We start from the raw sequence: 21,421 nt of genomic DNA on the forward strand, positions 1-21,421 counted from the left end.
GACCTCTTGGGACCCAGGGCCAGGCCCGGGTGGCAGCCCTGCGGGTCCTTACCACCAAAAGCAAATTTGCCGGTTTCTCCGGCCAATTCTACCAAGCATTCTGCCCAAATTGACAATGATTTGGCCAAAAAGCTTGTGAGAATTGGCCAGCATTGGGTGGTATTTCAGGCTGCATGCTTGGGCCCTATTGGGAGCGCTTTCTTGCTAGGTGCATGTTGGGGCTGTACAGGACTGGGACCTGGGCCCACACGGCTCCCTGAGGGAGAAGAAGAAAGCTTCCTGGGGGCATAGTTGAAGGAGGGGTTGCGCATTAATGTCAGGCTCTGGCTTTTTTTGGCAGAAAGGGGCGCCGAAGGTGAGGGTGGCCTGAGGTGGGTATGCAGGTTTTTCCACGCTGAGTGTTTCCTGCAGCTTCCAAGGGCACAATTTCCTCCTGGGTGGCAGGCGGAGTCCTGCCTTATGGCTCATGGGTCCCCAAATTGGAAGGCTTGAGGGCCAGGCCTCTGGGGATGGAAGCCTGAGAACCCAACTCATGTTAGGGTTTGGGCCTAGAGGCATGGCAGGCCCTACCTGCCCAAGCTGAAGCAGGCTCTCTGGGGGCTGGTTTGGCAGGAATTCAGAGGCGATCTGGGCCGCGCCTGCATCTGGCGTTTAGAGCACTTTCTCGCAAACTTAGGGTGACACCACGAGGGATCCCGAGCTGGCTCGGTAGCTCCCCAGAAGGCCCCCCGCCATGGGAAATGAGTTCTCCGGGGCCTTCTGGCCAATTCTCACGTGGTTTCTGCCCAAATCGACATCGATTTGGCCCGCGCTGGCCTGCGTTTCAGGCTGCATCCTTGCCCCATACTGGGAACGCTTTCTGGATAGATGCGACTGTGATGCGACTGTGCAAGCCCGGGAGCCAGTCCCACAAGTCTCCCTGAGGGCCCTTGTGGGGGAAAGCTCTCTGGGGGCAGAGTTTAGTAAGGTGGGAGCATTACTGGCAGGCCCTGGCTTTTTTGGGCAGAAGTGGGGGGCCGAAGGTGAGGTGGCCTGAGGTGGGCATGCAGGTTTCTCCCCATCTGTGTGTTTCCTGCAGCTTCCAAGGGCACTGTTTCCTCCTGGGTGGCAGGCGCAGTGCTGTCCTATGGCTCAAGGGCCCGCAGTCTGGAGGCCTTGTTGGGCCAGGCCTCTGGGGATGAAGCCTGAGAACCCAACCCAGGGATAGGGTTTGGGCCCAGGGGCATGGCAGGCCCTACCTCTTGGTGCTGAGGTGGGCTCCCTGGGGTGCTGAGTATAGGGTGTGTTTGGTCAGTATCGGAGGCGACCCGAACCTCACATGCACCTGGCAAATAGAGCGCTTTCTCGCAGGCTTCAGGTGATACCATGCGGGACCCTGAGCTGGACCCAGGTGGCTTCCCTAAATCCCCCACCATTAGAAGTGCGTTTGCGGGGCCTTTCCGGCCAATTCTCACGAGCTTTCTGCCCCCAATCGACTTTGATCGGGGGCAGAAAGCTCGAGAGAATTGGCTGGTACTGGGCGGCGATTGGGGCTGCTCACTTGCATTGTGCTGGGAGCGCTTTCTCCCTAGGTGTGTGTTGGGCTGTGCGGAACTGCAAGCTGGACCCACGTGACTCCCTGACCCCCCCCCCCCCCCCCGCTTGGGGGGCGGAGCTCCCCCAGGGCAGAGTTGAGTAAGGTAGGAGCATTAGTATCAGGCTCTGGCCTTTTTTTTTTTGGCAGAAGCGGGCGCTGAAGGTGAGGGAGGCCTGTGGTGGGCATGCAGTTTTCTCCCTGTCCGTGTTTCCTGGAGCTCCCAAGGGCACAATTTCCTCTTGGGTGGCAGGCAGAGTCCTGCTCTATGGCAGAGGGGTCCCCAATCAGGAGGGCTTGAGGGCCAGGCCTCTGGGGATGGAAGTCTGAGAACCCAACTAAGTTTTGGGCCTGGGGGCCTGGCAGGCCCCACCTGCCAGTGCTGAGGTGGGGTCCCAGGGTGCTGAATAGAAGGTGGGTTTGGCTGGCATTCAGAGGCGATGCGGGCTGGTCAGTGCACCCAGCCTGGAGAGCACTTTGTCGCTGGTTTCGGGTGACACCACGAGGGACCCTGGGCCTGGCCCAAGCCACTCCCCAGAAGGCCCCTGCCATGGGAAGCGAGTCCTCCGGAGCTTCCTGGCTGTTGGGTCCATGATCAAAGGAGTGAGACTGATACAAAGTGAAGGTCAAGCAGAGCTTTATTTCATGCCAAGCATCAAGAATCAAACTGACCAGCTTTTAAGGGCAAGGGCCATGTGGTTGGGCCTGGCCACACACAGGTGACTAAAGAGATTGTAACACAGAGAAAGCTACACAGTCATGCTAGGTCACACATAAGTGACCAATTGGATTACAATTTACCCTATAGTAGATATTTGAACTAGCCTATCACCTTGGTCAGAATGGGTGCCCAAAAGGCACCCAAAGGGCGGGGCCCATACTCCTTGGTAGCTAGGAGACAGTATGCGCCCCCACTGATTGAATGCCTTCACCTGGCCTGACCCACCCTTGTATTTGGGCTTTGTTACCTGGGCCTGGTTTCTGGGGCCTTGTTTTTAAGTAAGTTCCCTGAAGGGGGAGGGGCAGGGCCAGGATGGAGCTGCTCTGGCTAAATAGGCCCTTACACTGTCCAATTCTCATGAGCTTTCTGCCTAAATTAACATCAGTTTGGGCAGAAAACTTGTAAGAAGTTGCCGGCACTTGGTGTTGATTTGGGCTGTGCGCCGGTTCCATGCTGGGAGCGTTTTCTCGCTAGGTGCATGTTGGGGCCCTGTGGGACTACTATGAGCTGGGCACACGCAGCTAGCTCCACGAGGGTCCCTGTGGAGGTGAGCTCCCCAGGGGCAGTTTTGAGGGAAGGGTGCGACTGAGAGTCATTCTCCGGGATTTTGGACCCAAGGGGGTGCTGAATTTGAGGGCATACCTGAGGGAGGTATGCAAGTTTCTCCTGCTCTGAAGGTTCTGTGCAGCTCCCTAGGGCACGTTTTCTTCCAGGGTGGCAGGCGGAGTCCTGGGGTGTGGCTTAGTTGTCCCCAATCTGGAGGGCTTGGGGGCCAGGCCTCTTGGGTGAACGCCTGCAAACCCAACCCAGGGTTACAGTTAAGGCCTAGGGCCATGGCAGGTGCCATCTGCCAACTATGAGGCGGGCTCCCCAGAGGGCAGAGTAGAGGCCAGTCTTGGCATGCATTCGGAGGCCATCCACGCTGCACTTGCATTTGGTGTTTAGAAGGCTTTCTTGCAAGCTTAAGCCTGCGACCACATGGGACCCTGGGACAGGCCGAGGTGGCCCCCACAAAGGCCCCTGCCTCCCTAAGCTAGTTCTCCGGGGGTTCCTGACCAATTCTCGTGAGCTTTCTTCCCAAATCGACATCTATCTGTGCAGAAAACTCTCAAGAATTGGCCATCATTGTGAGGCCATACCGGCTGTGCACCCACCCAGTGTTGCAAGCACGTTCTCGCTAGGTGGGTGTTGGGGATATTAGGACCATATTCCTTCTCCAGGTGGCTTCCCTGATGACTGCAAGGGAGGTGAGCTCCCCGGGGGCAGAGTTGAAGGAGGGGGAGAGACTGAGACTTGGTCTCTATGTTTGTAGGCCAGGGTGGCACAGAAGATGGGGGTGGCCTGAGGGGGGCATGCGGGTTTCTCCCATCTGAGGGTTTTGCAGAGCTCCCCATGGTACGGTCTCCTCCTGGGTGGCAGGTAGAGTTCTGGAGTGTGGCTCAGGGGTCCCCAATCCCAGATTGGGGAGCCAGGCCTCTGGGGACAGAAGCCTGACAACCAAAATTAGAGATTGGATTTGGGCCTCGGTGCATGGCAAGCCCTATTTGCTGGGGCTGAGGCGGGATCGCTGGGGGTCTGAGTGGAGGGTGTGGTTTAGATGCGTGTCAAGTCTGGGTTTGTGGCCTGGGGGGCCGCCAAGTATGGGGGTGGCCTCAGGGGTACCTGCAGGTTTCTCCTGCTCTGAGGGATCCCTGCAGCTTCAAAGAGGACGGTTTCCTCCGGGGTCACAGGTGAGCTCCTGGGGTGTGGCTCAGGGGTCCTCTGTCAGGAGGGCTTTGGGGCCAGGCCTCTGGGGGTGGATGCCAGAGAACCCAACCCAGGCTTAGGTTTAGGGCCTAGGGGCATGATAGGCCCATCTCCTAGTGCTGAGGTGGGCTCCACGGATGGCTGAGTAGAAGAAAGTCTTGGTCAGCATTTGGAGTTGATCCTGCGGGATTCCTGGTCCCAGTACCCCCACATCTGAACACTGGGGAGCAGGTGCCACTGCATTTAACTCAATCTGTATCTTTGGGGTAAATACCTAGTAGTGAGATTGCTGGGTCATAGGGTAGCTCTATTTTTAAATGTTTTTAAGTTCTGGGCGGTCTTCAAGATGGATTCTATCTCAAGAGTTCTGACTTCCACCATTTCTGCTCCTCTGGAGTTCCCCCATTGGACACAATAGCTGGTGAATGAAGATTCCCCATGGCAACAATGGATTAGCCAGTGTCTTCAGGGAGTGCCCCCAGACCAGCTGATGTGGCTGAGGGGCCATGAACAATTCTAAACTCAAACAAAGGTTTTGGGGGGTGCCTGGGTGGCTCAGTGGTTTAAGCCTCTGCCTTCAGCTCGGGTCGTGATCTCAGGGTCCTGGGATCGAGCCCCGCATCGGGCTCTCTGCTCAATGGGGAGCCTGCTTCCCCCTCTCTCTCTGCCTGCCTCTCTGCCTACTTGTGATCTCTCTCTATCAAATAAATAAATAAAAATCTTAAAACAAAACAAAACAACAAAACAAAACAAAACAAAGGTTTTGGCTGTGCAGCCTTACCTGCACATAAATAGCAGTGCCTGGCTCAGGCCTTCACTGCAACAGCTCAGCTGGCTTAGTGAGGACCTTGTCCAGGACACTAGCCCCATGACACTGTGAGGGCACTCGGAGTCCATAGTGAAGTCACGCAAAGCGACAAGGGATTCTACATCAGGGTAGTTGATGAAACGTATCGTTTCACAGCAAACATGATTTAAAAAAAAAAAAAGCCATTTAAAAGCCAGAAGAGTAAGTAGTTCAATGTACTCTCCATGATGGCAGCGATGGGAAAAGTGAATGATGGGGTCAGAAAGGGGAATGGGAGTTCTGAGAAGCGGACTGGAGTCGTCAGGAGGTAGGGAGTGTCTTGTAGAGGAGGGGACCAGGAAGCTCCTCCCGGGTTCCAATAGTGCAGAATCTCAGAGTGCACTCTGTCTTAGCCACCACCCCTGGGGGCAATGGGGGCATTCCACCTCCTGAGGATCTACAGAAATGCATATTGGCCCAAAGAGCAGAGCGCCTTCCTGGTCTGTCTCCTTGGGTGGGGCTCTTTCTCTGCTACTGGAGGCTGTTGAATCTCCTTTGTTTTCCTAGGAACGGCACTATTTTGTGTGGATTCAGGGCTGTTAGTTGACACAAATTCTTCCTGAAAAGAAGTGGAATAGAAGTCATCCTTGTTTCCTAAGTAGACCTGAATAGATTCTGTAAGAGTGGGTTAGTACAGGAATAGCCATCTTGAAGGCCGGGAAGCCATTTTACTGAGCATCCCTAACCAGCCCACAGGGCGTACATGACTTGAGACAAGAGAAGGTAGCTAAACCCTAAGAAAACAACTTAATCATATACCACCAGGGCAGTTAGGCGATGGCGCCACAGGGACCAAATGTTAAAGAAAAATAAATAGTTAACTCGCAGAGATCACAATTCTGCAAGACAGGAATCTCCCTTGGTTTGCAAAGGTTCCTGTGATTTACAACAAAAAGGGCTATCTCTTCAATGGCCCAATTTCCAGAGACAAATGGTTCAGTTCCTTAAGGCCTAAGGTGGCACCATAAAACTGAAGGAGGCTGAGGCAGAAGGAAATGTAAATAAAGTTAAATTTCTTCTAAACCTAAATCTCACTTAACTGCCAGGATGGCTCCAGGTTGACGCCAGGGTGGCAAAAGGTTAAACAAAGTTAAACTGTCAAAGTGGGGCATAAGAGATGTATGTAGCCATGAAAACGTGCCTTGAAAATGCTATATAAACCCTTGGCTTTGAGTGCTTGTGGTCCTTGTTGAAACCCGCGGCGCGGGGCGGATGCTTGGACCCCAGCTAGCTGGAAATAAACCTCGCTGTGTGACTTGCATTATTGAGAGTGTTCTCTGTTTAATTGAGGGGTGGTCGACTCCATACTCTAACAATTCCATAGTCATAGCCTTTTCCCAGGCTGGGCCTTCATGTGCTCTCCAAGTCTGAGATTTTAGAAAACCTCTTGTATTCTTAAAAAGTTGAAAGAATTAGTTTGGTTTTTAAAAAATTCAACAAAGTCACACTTTTCATCATCCCTATATGATCTGTAAACATTGAATGAACAAGGTAACGGGATGAAGGAAGAATGGGCTTTGCAGTGCTGCCACCGTGTGGCCACTCTCCAGATAGCACGTGGCTGAATGGGTTCTGATTCACCAGATTCAAGGGAGAATAAGACCCAAGGAGGTTGGTCCTTGAATTCCTTAGCTCCTAAAAACCATCCTCTAATATATGAGAAATTTTCGAAATCGAATACCTCTTATTTAGATATTGGGGTTAGGGTCAGGGTCAACTAACATACATTAACTTGGGACAGCTTTTTATAGGTCAATCTTACCTGCCTAAGGGTTTTTTTTTTTTTTTTAAAGATTTTATTTATTTATTTGACAGACAGAGATCACAAGCAGGCAGAGAGAGAGAGAGAGAGGAAGCAGGTGCCCTGCTGAGCAGAGAGCCAGATTCGGGACTCGATCCCAAGACCCTGGGATCATGACCCGAGCCGAAGGCAGAGGCTTTAACCCACTGAGCCACCCGGTCGCCCCTGCCTAAGGGGTTTTTAAAAAATACAGTGGGAGAGGATATAGTCACCAAGGCACTGAGCACATGACCTGTCCCCGGAAATAGGTCACTACACATAATGATTGTTTCATCTTAGCTGAGGACCAGGACCTGGCCCTCTAGGGACTTGGCAGGTAGCATCTGTGGCCAGTTGGCCATTTACCCCCTATAACCACACCCCACTCAGCCCATCCTCTGCTCTGCTCAAGGGCAGCACACAACAGACCAGGTGCAGGTGGGATCCCTCCTGTCAGGCATGGCTTGCTGCTGATTGGTAGAGAAGTGGGCCAGCTCACATGCACATGACGTCTTCCTTTGGTTCCTTGCTTTTGGCCTCCATTTTCTGTTGCCTTGGTCCTGAACCTTTAGCTCCTGTGAGAACTTGGGTTTGCAGATTTCTGTTGACATTTCAAAGTGTTGACATTTCGACTGTATTGCCTTTGTTCCCTGTCCTGGGGTTGGAGAAGAAGGTGGGGAAAGTCATCTGACTCTGAAATCCGCCCAAAGAAAGATCAATGTGCTCTGCCACCAGCACCATAGGTTTGAAAGCAATGGTGCACTATGTACTACATATTCTACACAGTCAGCTTTAGGGACTCACGGATGCATGTGACATGAAAGTGTACTGAAAGAAATTTCATAACTGAACTTTTGCCTTGCAAGAGACAGTTTAGGGTCACCGCCCCTCACCCACGCTGTCATTTCCAGTCTGGCCAATGCCCCGTCACACTGACACATGTAGCCACCCAAGGGCACAGCTGTGACATCCTCCTGGAGCACCCTTTGTCCCTCTACCCCTCAGTCTGGCCAACCCTGCACACCCCCAGTCCTCCCAAGCATCCCCTGTCATGACACAGCTGTGATCACCCTCCTGGAGTGTTCCCTGTCCCCCTACCCCCAGGTCTGGCCAGTCCTGCACACCACCAGTCCTCCTGAGTGTCCCCTGTCATGGCACTTGTCAAACAAGGCTATCATTTGTTGTCTCTCGGTCTGTCCATTCTACTCTGAGTGGATCTCTCTCACAGGTGTCTGGCTGGATGACAGGTGGAGGAATGGTTTTGGGATCTTTGGTCCTGGAACAGCAGGCATCCCTCAACAGCCTGATGGGCAGGGGGAGTCTCTGTCTCTCTGTGTGGCCCCAGCCTTGGTAGAACCTAGTGTCAAGGACAAGGGACTTTGGAGTCCTCCCAGATGAAGTTGGGACAGAATGCACACTACTGTATTGTGTTCTCCTTGCACACTGTGGCTACCAAAGAGGAAACACACGCTCACCCTCACAAGTTCACACTTACATCTCCGTTTCTGAGCATCACTACCATGGAAACAACAGTGAATTCCCATTGGGCAGCAGACCTGTAGACATGCTGTTCAAGGTGTCAGTGGAGGAGGATGGACATGGCATTGTGGCTAAAAGGATGGCAGTCCTTGCCTCTGAGGGTGAAGAAATTAGATTTGATCCAGACTATGCTACATTCTTCTCAAAGAAGGGACATGATCCTAAGATCTTTGAGACCAGGGATTGGCACAGACTCTTCTGGGAAGTCTTCTGTAAAGATTTTCTGTTAGGTGTTGCAGTCCATGTGGTGTCTTGCACTGTGGCTTGAAAGCAGCCACAGACCATCCACATCCATAACTAATGTTCCAGACACACTTGATTGTGAGAATATGGGGGGAAGTCCATTTGGCCCATGGCTGGAAGTTTTCCAAACCCCAGATCTGCAACATGATTGGCGAACACTTTTCTCGTGGCAGAGTAGGAAGACACTGGGTCCTATCCTGCTTGACCCAGGCCTCTGCATATGAAAGGGAAAAAAAGATGATAGATTGGCCAACAATGAAGGCCTTAGGAATTCTGCTCCCCCACCATTTCTCTGCAGGCCCCAAGCTTCCCACAACACGTTTGTCTGTGGTTGAATTCCATGTAGGTATTGTTTGGCTGAGTTAGTTCCCATTGCCTGGTGGGTATATCTTGTGGGTTCTATACCACATGGATGCTCATTTTGTGTTGCTTCAGGGCAAATGTGTGTGCTCATGTGTGGGCTTCAGGAAGAGTCTGATTGAGCCCTCAGCAATGTTATGGAGCACCTGGCCTCTTGTACCATCAATGAAGGAGAAGCCTAGCTTTTTCTATCTTCCTCTACCCTCTGTCAGCATCTGGGTTTCCCACCAACCATGTTTTTGCAGACAGGCTCTGAGAGGGTCCACAGCTTGGGGCTCCACTGTCATCACAGAGTCTCGTTATGACCAGTGTCAGAGGTTTCTGTGGCCTTGACATGACCTTTGTTCCCAGAATATGCCCCATGAAAATTCCCAGGAAAGTCTGGGAGTCCAGGAAAGATCAATGGGTGATTGCGGCTCTAGCTAAAGCCACTCTGGGGGATATGCTAGAGGCCATCTCCCATCTCAGTCTGGCTCTTTTGCTGATTGCCAATATGACCTAGGAGAGTCCCTTCATCAGAGCTTGAAGCTCTTCCTTTCCTTCCTTTTTTTTTTTTTTAAGATTTTATTTATTTATTTGACAGACAGAGATCACAAGTAGGCAGAGGCAGGCAGAGGGAGAGAGGAGGAAGCAGGCTCCCTCCCAAGCAGAGGAGGCTCTTCCTCTCTAAAATGAGGAAATATTTTAAGATGAATTGATTCATTCTAGACTATGGAATGAACTCCTAGGAAGTGCGGGGCAGTCTCCAAGATGGATTCTGACTCCCATAGTCCCCGCTCCTATGGAGTTCCCCCAGGGGACACAATGGCTGTTCCATGGATATTCCCAAGGGCAGCACTGGACTAGCCAGTCTCTTCAGGGTGTGCACTCACGTCATCTGATGTGCCATGAGCAACTCTGAACCCAAACCAAGGTTTTGGCTATGCTTGCCTTTCTTGCACACAAATAGCAGTGCCTGGGCCAGGCCTTCGCTGACTGCAACCACTGAGTCGGTTTAGTGAGGACCTTGCCCAGGACACTAACCCCATGACACTGTGAGGGCACAGCGAAGTCAGGCAATGCGACAAGGAATTCTACATCAGAGAAGATGATGTAAGCTACCATTTCACAGCAAATATGATAAAAAGCATTTAAACATTTGACAGAGTAGGAATTAGTTCAAGGTACTCTCTATGATGGCAGTGATGGGAAAAATGAATGATGGGGTCAGGTCAGGGAGGTGAATGGAAGTTCCAAGAAGCAGGCTGGAGTCATCAGGGGTGTCTCGTGGAGGAAGGGACCAGGAGGCTTGTCACAGGTTCCAACAGGCCAGCATCAGGGTGTGTGCTCTACCTGACCCAGGACCTCTGGGGCCCTGGGGACATTCTAGCTCCAGAGGATCTACAGAAATGCAAATTGGCCTGAACTGAGCCTTAGTGGTCTGTCTTCTTGATTCCTGGGTGTGGCTCTTTCTATGCTTCTGGGGACTGTTGATTCTTCTTTGTTTTCCTCTGAGCTGCACTATTTTGCACTATTTTATTGGTGTGGCTTCAGTACTGGTAGTTGACACAAATTCTTCCTGAAAAGAAGTGGAATAGAAATCATCCTTGTTTCCTAAGTAGACCTGAGCAGATTCCGTAGTTATGTAGCCCTTTCCCAGCCCCCTGGGCCTTCATGCTCTCCAAGCCCAAGATTTTATTTTATTTTTTATGTTTTAAAAATATTTTATTTGTTTATTTGACAGAGAGAAATCACAAGTAGGCAGAGTGGCAGACAGAGAGAGGGAGAAGCAGGCTCCCCACTGAGCAGAGAGCCTGATGCGAAGCTTGATCCCAGGACCCTGAGACCACGACCAGAGCTGAAGGCAGAGGCTTTAACCCACTGAGCCGCCCAGGTGGCCCTATTTTATTTTCCAAAGATTTTATTTATTTATTTGACAGACAGAGATCACAAGTAGGCAGAGCAGCAGGCAGAGAGAGAGGAGGAAGCAGACTCCCTGCTAAGCAGACAGCCCGATGCAGGGCTTGATTCCAGGACGCTGGGATCATGACCTGAGCTGAAGGTGAGGCTTTACTTTAACCCACTGAGCCACCCAGGTGCCCCCAAGCTCAAGATTTTAGAAAGCATCTTCTCTTCTTAACAGGTTGAACGAATTAGTTTGCTCTTTAAGAAATTCAACAAAGTCCCACTTTTTGTCATCTATACAATGACCTGTAAACATTGAAGGAACAAGGCTTGACAGGATGAAGGAAGAATGGGCTTCCCCTTGGTGTTTGGGGCGCTGTTTCCTCACTGCTGCTCCCGTGTGGCCACTCTCCTGATAGCACGTGGCCAAATGGGTTCCCATTTACGGGATTCAAGGGAGAATAAGACAGAAGAAGGTTGGGCCCTGGAGTCCTTAGCTCCTAAAAACCATCCTTTAATTTACAAGCAATGTTCTAAATCGAGTACATCTTCACTAGATATTAGGGTTAGGGTCAAGGTCAAGCTACATTCATTAACTATGGAACCTTTTTGTAGGGCAATCTTACCTGCCTAAGGGGTTTTAAAAAATACAGTGGGAGAAGATACAGTCACCAAGGTACTGAGCACATGACCTGTCCCTAGAAATAGGTCACTACATATAATGATTGTTTCATCTTAGCTGAGGACCAGCAGCTGGTCCTCTAGGGACTTGGCAGGTAGCTTCTGTGGCCAGCTGGCCATCTACCCCCGACAGCCACACCCCACTCAGCCCATCCTCCACTCTGCTCAAGGGCAATAAACAGACAGGCCAGGTGCAGGTGGGACTCCCTCCTACTAGGCATGGCTTGCTTCCGATCGGTAGAGAAGTGGGCCAGCTCACAGGCATATGACACATTGCCTTCGTTCCTTTTTATCAGCCTCCCCTTTCTGCCACCCTGGTCCTGAACCCTTAGCTCCTGTGAGATCTTGGGTTTGCAGATTTCTGTTGATCTTGCAAAGTGTTGATCTGTGTTGCCTTTGTTCCTTGTCCTGGGGTCAGAGAGGAAGGTGGGAAAAGTCATCCTACTCTGAAAGCCGGCAAAAGAAAGATCAAGTGTGCTCCACGCCCGGCACCTCAGGTTTGAAAGCAATGGCCAACTACATACTTCATGTTCTACACAATCAGCTTTAAGGACTCACGGACACATGTAACATGAAATCGCATTGAAAGAAATCTTGTTACCGAACTGTTGACTTGCAGAAGACAGTTTAGGGACACTGCCCCTCACCCACGCTGTCATTTCCAGTCTGGCCAATGCCCAGTCACACTGACCTGTGCAGCCACCCAAGGGCACAGCTGTGACATCCTCCTGGAGCACCCCTGGTCTCCCTTCCCCCAGGTCTTGCCAACCCTGCATACTCCCAGTCCTCCCGAGCATCCCAAATAGTGACACAGCTGTGATCACCCTCCTGGAGCATTCCCTGTCCCCCTACCCCTGGGTCTGTCCAACCCTGCACACCCCAAGTCCTCCTGAGTGTCCCATGTCATGACTCCTGTCACACATGGCTGTCATTTGTTGTCTCTCAGGCTGTCTTTTTTCCTTGAAGTAGATCTCACAGATACCTGGCTGGATGGCAGGTGGATGAATGGCTTTGGGATCTTTTTGTCCTGGAATAGCAGGCGTCCTTCAAAAGCCCAATGGGCAGGGGGAGTCTCTGTCCCTCTGTGTGCCCTCAGCCTTGGTGGAACCTAGTGTCAAGGACAAGGGACTTGGGAGTCCTCCCAGATGAAGCTTGTTCTATGAAGGTGGCTTCCTTCTGAGATCATTATTCAACCACATTGTGTGGCATTCCTGTGGAGCAGAATGCATGCTGCTATATTGTATTCTCCTTGCACACTGTGGCTACAAAAGAGGAAACACACGCTCACCCTCACAAGTTCACAGTTACACCTCCGTTTCTGAGCATCACTACCATGGAAATGACAGTGAATTCCCATAGGGCGGCAGACCTGTAGACATGCTGTTCAAGGTGTCAGTAGAGGAGGATGGAGATGGTGTTGTGGCTAAAAGGATGGCATCCCTTGCCTCTGGGGGTGAAGAAATTAGATTTGACCCAGAAGGTGCTATGTTCTCCTCAAAGAAGGGACATGATCCTAGGATCTTTGAGACCAGGGATCGGCACAGACTTTTCTGTAATGTCTTCTGTAAAAATTTTCAGTTAGGTGTTGCCGTCCATGTGATGACTCCACTCTTGCATTGGGGCTTGAAAGCAGCCACAGACCATCCATAACTAGTGTTCCAGACACACTTGATTGCAAGAATACGGGGGTGGGGGAGGTCCAATTAGCCCATGGGTCGTAGTTTCTGACACCCCAGATCTGCAACATTTTGGATGATGGGGGAGAGGGCTCTTTCTTTCCAGTGGCAGAGTGGGAAGACACTGGGATCTATCCTTCCTGACCCCAGCCCCTGTACTTGAATGGAAAGAAAGATGATAGTGAGATTGGCCAAAAGTTAATGCCTCAGGAATTCCCTCCTTCTCCCCCCATTTCTCAGTCAGCCTCGAGCTTCCCCCAACACGTTTGTCTGGTTGAATTCAACGTAGGTATTGTTTGGCTGAGTCAGTCCTCACTGCCTTGTGGGTAGATCTGGAGGGTTATATACCATACTGATGGGCATCTTATTCAGGCCAAGACCATGAGCACACTTAAGGTTCTTCTGAGTTAGTGGAGGATCTCTCATTTGTGGGCTTCAGGACAAGTCTGATTGAACCCTCAGTAATGTTATGGGGCACCTGGCTTCCTGGGTCCTCTGTGGCACTGCCATGGGCCTGGCCTAGGCAATAAAAAGCCTAGCTTTTACCATCTTCCTCTGCCCTCTATCAGTATCTGGGTTTCCTATTAACTGTGTCTTTGCAGACAAACTCTGAGATGGCCTATGGCTTGGCACTCCATTGACATCCCAGAGTCTCTTTATACCCAGTGACAAAGGTTTCTGTGGCCCTGGCATGACCGTTGTTCCCAGAATATGCCCCATGAAGAGTCCCATGAGAGTCTGGCAGTACAGGAAAGATCTGTGGGTACTGAGGTGGGATCGCCAGGGAGGTTAATGGAGGGCTGTGTTCACATGGGGCATCAGGTTCTGGGTTTGTGGCCAGGGGGGCTGCCAACGTTCATGGTGGCCTCAGGGGGGCATGCAGTTTCTCCCGTTCTGAGAGTTCTGTGCACAAAGGGCACTGTTTCCTCCTGGGGCCAGGTGGACTCCTGGGGTGTGACTTAGAGGTCCCCAATCTAGGGGGCTTCAGGGCCAGGACTCTGGGGACAGAAACCTGAGAACCCAACTCAGGGTTGTGTTTCAGGCCAAGGGGCATGGGGGGCTCACCTGCTGGTGCTGAGGTGGGCTCCCCAGGGGTCTGAGGAGAGCAAGGTTTGGTAGGTGTTTGGAGGAGATTCGGGCCACGTGTGCACCCAGTGTTTAGAGCACTCTCTTGCAGGCTTCGGTCCATGACAAAACAGAACCCAGGGCTAGGCCCAGGTGGCTCCCACGAAGGCGCTCCACTGCCGGGAGCAAGTTCTTCTGGGGATTTCAGCGAATTCTCACGAGTTTTCGGCCCAAATCAACATCAATTTGGCAGAAAGCTTGTGAGAATTGTCTGGTGTTAGGTGGTGACTTGGGCTGGGCACCTGCCTGGTGTTGGGAGTACTTTCTTGCTAGGTGCCTGTTGTGGCCATGTGGTCCACAAGCCGGGTCCATACAACTCCCCTGAGGGCCCCCACGGAGGCAAGCTCCCTGGGGTCTGTGATATGGGAGGGTGTGTGATATTCAAGGGGGTTGCTGTAGGTAGGGGTGGCCCAAGGGGGGCATGTAGGTTTCTCTGGGTATGAGGGTTTTGCGCAGCTCCAATGGTATGTTGCCCCCTGGGTGGCAGGCCGAGTCCTGTGGTATGGCTCAGGGGACCCCAATCCAGAGGGTTTGTGGGATAGGCTCCTGGGGACAGAAGCCTGAAAACCTAACCTAGGGTTCAGGTTAGGGGCTAGGGGCATGTCAGATCTGATCTGCCAGTACTAAGACTGGCATCCCAGGGGGCTGAGTAGAGGGAGGTTTTGGCCATGTGTGCACCTGGCTCTTAGAATGCTTCCTCACAGAGTTCAGGCCGTGACCACTCAGGACCTCGGGCCAGGCCCTGTTGGCTCTCCTGAAGGTCCGCACAGCTGAAAAGGAGTTTGCTAGGGGTTTCCGGCCAATTCTCCTGAGCTTTCTGCCCAAATCAATATCGATTTCGGCAGAAAGCTGGTGAGAATTGGCCAGTGTAGTGCAGCAATTCAGGCCACACTTGCGCCTGCTGTTGAGAGCAGTTTCTGGCTAGGTGTGTGTTGCAGCCATCCGGGAACTCGGGCTGGGGACACCAAATGTCATGGTTGGTGAAGTCAGAAGGAGAGTTTGGGAATTCTCCTGGATAGAGGCATGCTAGTGGCTTCAAGAGGCTTGGCGTCAGGAACCCTGGGGTGAATTTCTTGCCTGATGCTGGGTGAGTCAGGTTATCCCACAGGTTTTCCATTTCCTCCTTAGTAAATTGCTGGCAAGAAATGTTCTGCTTAAAGCAGAATCCTCCTGCACCGTCAGTGGGCATGTGGGTTGTTGCAGTCACTCTGCAAGAGTATGGTGACTCCTCCAAAAGCTAAAAACTGGACAACCCTAGGATCCAGCAATTGCACTCCTAGGTATTTACCCAAAGGACACAAAAATGCATGTTCAGTGGGGTAAAAGCATCGTGGTATTTAAAGCAGCAATATCAACAATAGCAAAACTAGGGAGGGAGTCCCAATGTCTATTCACTGAAAAATGGAGAAAGAAGATGTGGGAGATACATATCTATATATCTATATCTATATCTATACACAATGGAATAGGAGCCAGCTTCAGAAAGAATGAAATCTTACCATCTGCAGGAATGGATCTAGAGTGGATTCAGCTAAGCAAATCAGTAAGAAAAAACCAGTACCCAATGACTTGAGTCCTGTGGAATTTTCAGAAAGAAAACAGAGGAACATAATGGGGGGGAGAAAGAGAAGCCAATGAGGAAACAGACTCCACCTTAGAGCACAAACTGAGGGTTGCTAGCAGGCAGGGGTGTGGGGGGGAGGGTTAAATGGGTGATGGCTATTAGGGAGGGCACTTGCTGTGATGAGGTGTTCTATGCAGGTGAGGAATTGCGAAATCCTACCCCTGAAGCAAAGGAAGTAACACTGCATGGAAACCAACTGGAACTAAAGTCAATGAAGAAAAGAAGACCATGTTCTGCTTTTATGAAGAGTGAGGTACAAATGGAGTGATTTTCACTGTCCTATTCTGTGGAGGATCATTTTCAAACACACTGTGGTAGGATACGCTAGATTCTTATTGCATAATGGGTCCTCAGAAAGCTGCCATCAAAGATTGAGATCTCAGAGCATGTCCATTTTCCACTATGTTACTTCCAGTTTGCCCAGGTACAAAGGTAAGTGGAGAGAAATAGGACAGAAGAGGAAAGGAGGTGTTAAGCATTGGGGACGTAGTCTTTTCCCTTTCTCTTGAAAGCCTTGGGCCAGTGTAATTTTAGAAGAAGGAGGGGGGATCCCAGAGCTTTGTGGCAGACGGGAGTTCTAGGTCTGCCTAGAGCAGACGGGTCTCTGAGGTGAGCTGAGCTAAGGGCATAGCACACCCTGTCTGCCAGTGCTGAGGCAGGTTCCCTGGGGTGCTGAGTTGAGGGCAGGGTCAGACAGCACGTCAGACTGTGGGTTTGTAGCTGGGGGGGCTGCAGAAGGTGGGGGTGTCCCCAGGGGGGCATGCAGGTTTCTCCAGCTCTGAAGGGTTCTGCACAGCTCCAAATGGCACAATTTCCATCTGGGTGGCAAGCAAACTCCTGGGGTTTGGCTCCGGGGTCCTGAATCAGGAGGTCTTGGGGGACACACCCCTGTGGACAGAAGCCTGAAAACCCAATCTAGGGTTCGGGATAGGGCCTAGGGTCATGGCAGGCCCGATCTGCCAGTGCTGAGAATGAAACCCCAGGTGTCTGAGTATAGGGTGGGTTTGGCCAACATTCAGTGGTGATGGGAGTACACCTTACTTTTAGAGCGCTTTGTTGCAGGCTTCCGGCAACACCACGTCGGACCCCAGGCCCGACTCAGGCGGCTCCCCTGAAGGCCCCCACTGCTGGAATAGAGTTCGCCGGGGCTTTCCAGCCAATTCTCGACATCGATTGGGGCAGAAACCTCCTGAGAATTGGCCAGTGCTGGGCAGTGATTCGGCCAGCCTGTACTGGGAACGTTTTTTTGTTTTTTTTCTAGATGTATGTTGTGGCCCTTTGAGAATGTGAACTGGGCCCATGCTGCTCCCTGAGGGACCCCTCAGAGGACAGCTCCCATGGCACAGTTAAGGTAGGGTGTGAGCAATAGCATCAGGCTCCAGCGTTTTTCGACAGAAGGGTGCACCAAAGGTGAGGGTGGTCTGAGGTGGGCATGCAGGTTTCTCCTGCTCTGAGTGTTTCCCACAACTTCCAAAGGAATGGTTTTTTCCTGGCAGGCAGAGTCCTGCGTTATGGCTCAGAGGTCCCCAAACTGGAGGCCCTGAGTGCCAGGCCAGGCCTCTGGGGATGGAAGCCTGAGAACCCAACCCAGGGTTAGAGTTTGGGCTTAGGGACATGGCAGGCCCCAACTGCCAGTGCTGAGGTGGGCTCCCGCGGGGGGGGGCTGAGTAGAGGGCAGGTGTGGCCAGCATTCGGATGCCACCCAGGCAGTACGTGGACCTGGTGTTTTGAGTGCTTTCTTGCAGGCTTTAGGTGATACTATGCAGGACCCTGGGCAGGCCCAGGCTGCTTCCCTGAAGGCCCTGACACTGGAAGTGAGTTTTCTGGGGCTTTCCGACCAACTCTCAGGAGGTTTCTGCCCAAATCAACATCCATTTGGGCAGAAACTCCTGAGAATTAGCCAACGCCGGGCCGTGATTCAGGCAATGCTCTTGCGCTGCGCTGGGAGTACTTTCTCACTAGGAGTGTGTTGGGTCTGTGTGAACCTGTGAGCCAGGCCCACGCAGCTCCCTGAGGGGCCCTGCAGAAGAAAGCTCCCTGGCGGGGGGGTGAGGGGTGGGGTGGGGGGGATGAGGGAGGGGGTGCGCATTAGCGTGAGGCTCCAGCTTTTTTTGGCAGAAGGGAGCGTGGAAGGAGAGGGTTGCCTGAGGTGGGCATGTAGGTTTGTTTTTCCCCTCTTACTGTTTCCCGCAGCTCCCAACTGCACGGTTTTCTCCTGGGTGGCAGGCAGAGTCCTGTTAGGTGTGGCTCAGGGGTCCCCAATCTGAAGGGTTTGAGGGACCAGACCGCTGGGGATGGAAGCCTGAGAAACCAACTCAGGGTTAGGGTATGGGCCTAGGGGCATGGCAGGCCCCACCTGCCAGGGCTGGTGCGGGTCCCTGTGGGGGGGCTGAGTAGAGGGCGAGTTTGGCCTGCATTCTAAGGGGGCTGGGGTGGCACATGCACCCACCCTTTAGAGCTCTTTCCTCTAGGCTTTGGGCGACACCATGCGTTACACAGGGCAGGGCCCAGGTAGCTCCCCAGAAGGCCCCCTCCACCGGAAGCCATTTTGCGAGGGCTTTCCGGCCAATTCTCATGAGCTTTCCGCCCAAATCAACATTGATTTGGGCGGAAAGCTCATGAGAATTGGCCAGCATTGGGCTGCGATTTAGGCTGTACGCCAGCCCCATGCTGAGAGTGCTTTCTTGCTAGGTGTGTGTTGCGGCCATGCTAGACCACAAGTTGGGCCCACATGGCTCACAGAGGCCCTTTTCAGAGTTGAGTCCTGGGGGGTGGGGGGATGGGCAGAGTTGAGTTAAGGTGTTAGACTTCGCCTTGGGCTCCAGCCTTTTTCAGCAGAAGCGGGCGCCAAAGGTGAGGGTGGCCTGAGGTGGTCATGCAGGTTTCTCCTGCTAGGAGTGTTTCATGCAGTTCCCAAGGGCACAGTTTCCTCCTGGATGCCACACAGAGTCCTGCAGTATGGCTCAGGGGTCCCTAATCTGGCGGGCTTGGGAGCCAGGCCTGAAAACCCAAACTAGGGTTAGGGTTAGGGCCTATGGGCGTTACAGGCCTGATATGCCAGCGCTGACACAGGCTCTCCTCATGGCTGAGTTGAGGGCATGTCTCTGGCAGTGTGGTAGAATCCAACTTTATGGATGTGGGGTGGCCAATGGTGGGAGTGGCTTTAGGGGGGCATGCAGGTTTCTCCCCCTCTGAGGGTTTGGCACAGTGCCAAGAGTCACGGGTTCCTGCCTTGTGGAGGGCAGAGTCCTGGGGTGTCACTCAGGGTTCCTTAATCTAGGGGGCTTGGGTGCAAGGCCTCTTGGGATGGAAGGCTGAAAACCAAACTAGGGTTATGTTTAGGGCTTAGGGACATGGCAGGCCCGATCTGCTGGTGCTGAGGTGGACTCCCCTCAGGACTGAGTTGAGGGCATGCACCCAGAAGCGCAGTGGAATACGGCTTTATGGCTTGGGGGGCCGCCAATCGTGGGGGTGGCTTTAGGGGGCATGCAGATTTCTCCCCCTCTGAGGGTTCGGCACAGCTCCAAATGGCATGGATTCCTACCGCGTGGCTGGCAGAGTCCTAGAGTATTGCTCAGGGGTCCTTAATCTGGGGGGCTTGGGAGCTAGGCCCTTCAGAAAGGAAGCCTTCTGGGGGTTAGGGCCTAGGGCCATTACAGGCCTGATCTGTCAGCACTGAGGCAGGCTCCCTTCAGGGCTGAGTTGGCATCTGGCGCCAAGGCGGAATCCGGCTTTATGGCCAGGGGGGCTGCCGATGGTGGGGGTGGCTCTAGGGGGTCATGCAGTTTTCTCCCCTTCTGAGGGTTTGGTGCAGCTCCAGACCACAAGATTTCCTCTGCATGGTGGGTGGAGTCATGAATTGTCACTCAGAGGTCCTTAAACCTGGGACTTGGGGGCCAGGCCTCTTGGAATGGAAGCCTAAAAACCCAATCTAGGGTTAGGGTTAGGGACTAGGGACATGGCAGGCCTGATCAGCCGGTGGTGAGGCAGGCTATCCAATGGGCTGAGTTGAGGGTAGGCATCAGGTGGTGTGTCGGAGTCTGGGTTTGGGTCCAGTGGGGGTGCAGATGCTGGGGGTGGCCTGAGGGGGCATGCAGGTTACTCTGGCTCTGAGAGTTCTGTGCATCTCCAAAGAGCACCATTGTGCCCTAAGCAGCTGGTGGAGTGCCGGCATGAGTCTCAGGCATCCCCAATCCAGTGGGCTTGGGAGCCAGCCCTCTGGGCACGGAAGACTGTACACCCCACCTATGGTTAGGATTAGGGCCTAGGGGCATGGCAGGCCTGATCTGCTGGTGCTGAGGCAGGTCCCCTCAAGGTGAATTGAGGTTATGCATCTGGCATCATGATAGAACGCGACTTTATATGGCTGGGGGCCACCAATTGTGGGGTGTGGCTTTAGGGTGGCATGCAGGTTTCTACCCTTCTGAGGGTTCGGCGCAGCTCCAAGTGCATGGTTTCCTACTGCGTGGCTGGCGGAGTCCTGGAGTGTCATGCAGTGGTTGTTAATCCGGGGGGCTTGGGAGCCAGGCCCCTCAGAATGGAAGCCTGAAAACAAAAAATAGGGTAATGATTAGTGCCTTAGGGGCCCAATTTGATGGTGCTGAAGCAGGCTCCCCTCATGGCTGAGTTGAGGGCATGCATCTGGCGGTGCGGCGGAATCCGACTTTATGGCCGGGAGCCACTGATGGTGGCGGTGATCTTGGTGGGCATGTAAGTTTCTCCTGCTCTGAGGGTTTTGCGCATCTTCAAATGGCACAGTTTCCTCCTGAGTGGCAGGCGGACTCCTGGATTGTGGCCCAGAGGTCCCCAATCTGGAGGGAAGTGCCAGTTTGGCTTTAGATCTGTGGAGGGATTGTGAGCTGCATTGAGTCTGTGGAAGGCCTGGCAGTGCCCATTCGCGCCACTGGAGGGAGTGGTGAGCGGTGGTGGGAGAGACCCTGGAAGGCGTGGCAATGCTGCTTGCCACCACTGGAGGCAGTGGCGAGCTGCAGTGGGAAAGACGCTGGAAGAGGAGTCAGTGCATCCTGTTGGCACTGAGGGTAGTGGTGAAGTGCTGGGTGAGAGACCCTGAAAGGTGAGGCACTGCAGCTTGTTTCTACAGGAGGGACTGGTGAGCTGTCTAGTGTCTGTTTCTCCAGGCTCAAGAGTGGTGGGAACAACCTCTGGAGCTATCCCCCTCTCAGCATTGTGCCCCCTGGCCCCAGGTTTGGTGGTAATGGACTGTCAGGATGGTGCAGATGGGGCCTCCTGGTGGGGGGTCTGGAGCCAGGGGGAACCAAACCTGACTCATGGTGCATTTGGAACTGAGGAGTTGAGTGTTTGAAGAGAATATTTGCTACTCCAAAAAGGAGAAGGGCACTGGTTGGCTTTAGAAGGAAGTTAATTACCACTTAAGAAACAAGCATGTGTCTCTCCTTCTCCCAGGAATTGGAGCAGGTGTGCAGGCTTTAGGTGGGAGGTGCCTGCTTATCCCCACCTGACAACCCTTCTTCACTCTGGCTCCATGAGACCTAAAGTTTGGAAAACAGCCTCTGAGTCAGTCATGCACCTTGTCCCAGGATGTCAGCGTTCAGAGAAAACAGCAGGCCCATGGGGCACAATGTCACATCCATGCCAGGATGG

General features: G+C 52.8%; 1 long non-coding RNA gene across 2 annotated transcripts in view; it reads right to left on the reverse strand.

Moving 5' to 3' along the window:
* Positions 1–10,877: 10,877 nt before the first annotated feature.
* LOC116593309 overlaps positions 10,878–21,421 on the reverse strand; it is a 43,753-nt gene continuing 33,209 nt past the window's right edge. Inside the window, exons 2-4 of one of the 2 annotated variants that reach the window (XR_004286860.1) lie at positions 21,187–21,309; positions 20,219–20,344; positions 10,878–13,208 (exon numbers count right to left, since the gene is read on the reverse strand). This is a non-coding gene — a long non-coding RNA (uncharacterized LOC116593309). Of the gene's footprint in view, positions 13,209–20,148; positions 20,345–21,186; positions 21,310–21,421 lie in introns of those variants that run through there. The other variant, XR_004286861.1, reaches the window with a different exon arrangement.

The sequence above is a fragment of the Mustela erminea genome, chromosome 1, assembly GCF_009829155.1.
Source record: "Mustela erminea isolate mMusErm1 chromosome 1, mMusErm1.Pri, whole genome shotgun sequence".
NCBI classification, from domain to species: Eukaryota; Metazoa; Chordata; class Mammalia; order Carnivora; family Mustelidae; genus Mustela; species Mustela erminea.